Here is a 1,033-nt window from a genome sequence, read left to right on the forward strand (position 1 = left end):
GGGATGCAAAACTTGAGAGACTATTGAATGCTGAAAATGAACTGAGGGTTGAAGGGGAAGGGAGAGGGGGGAAAAGAAGTGGTGGTGGTGGAGGAGGGCACTTGTGGGGAAGAGCACTGGGTGTTGTATGGAAACCAATTTGACAATAAACTATTAAATAAAAAGAAAGGAAGAAGAGGGTGACACAGAATTGGGATGATCTGTAAGTGGCCTGTTGAAGACACAGAGACATGAAGAGAGCTGGGTTTTCAGAATCTTGATCTTCTGGAACCCTGCTTCCACACCCCCCAGCGCTTCCTGAGTGGGCCCAGGGGGAGCGAGCAGTCTGCACCCTCCTGAGGTTGATGCAACTTGGATCCCTGGGGAGGGAAACACCGTTTCTCCCTGTGGAGCAGGTAGAATTTGTATCATGTTAGGATTCGTCTTATCTCCGAATGCTCCAGGCTCCATGCTCAGGAGTGCACAACACACTCACTTTTGTTGATTTTCAGAGCACAGTGATTCTGAAGAATTTTATCAACTTCCCAGAGTACAAACAGAAAAGAACTCCATTCAGCATACGAATCCAATGCAAGATGTGCCTGGATTCCAAAACGTTGAGAGGAACGCCCCTGTGCGTCTCTAGGCTGGGGACACGGAGTGTGGAGGGTGAAGCCCGAGTCCCAGGAACTGGTCCACATGACCAGCCGCTTGTGCACCCCAGGCCCCTGTTCACCTGTCACTACGCAGGGGACACTGGGGTGGCCTGGGACAGCGGATGAAAGAAATATCCAGGTGGAGCACAGGCAGCCCATTCTCACACGCACATGTCACACACGCGTACCAGCAGCATGGGCCTCACAACACGTTACTTTACTGGGTTCCAATCCACTCTACAATCTCACTCCTTCCAAGGGCTCCTGTCTCCACCTGCAGTGAGCGACGCTGCAGAAGGACGCCTCTGCCCCGGGACAGTGGCCCCGAGCTCCGGCGTGGGGGGCGCCGGTGGAGAAGAGGTGGACCTGACATAAAGCAGCGGCGTGTCTTTAAGGGT

The 1,033-nt window shown here is 53.2% G+C and overlaps 1 long non-coding RNA gene across 2 annotated transcripts in view; it reads right to left on the reverse strand.

The window, feature by feature from the left end:
• Window positions 1-1,033, reverse strand: part of LOC115293915 — a 13,220-nt gene that overhangs the window by 2,024 nt on the left and 10,163 nt on the right. The gene's annotated exons all lie outside the window — the stretch shown is intronic.

This window comes from Suricata suricatta, chromosome 6 (genome assembly GCF_006229205.1).
Source record: "Suricata suricatta isolate VVHF042 chromosome 6, meerkat_22Aug2017_6uvM2_HiC, whole genome shotgun sequence".
In the NCBI taxonomy this organism is placed as follows: Eukaryota; Metazoa; Chordata; class Mammalia; order Carnivora; family Herpestidae; genus Suricata; species Suricata suricatta.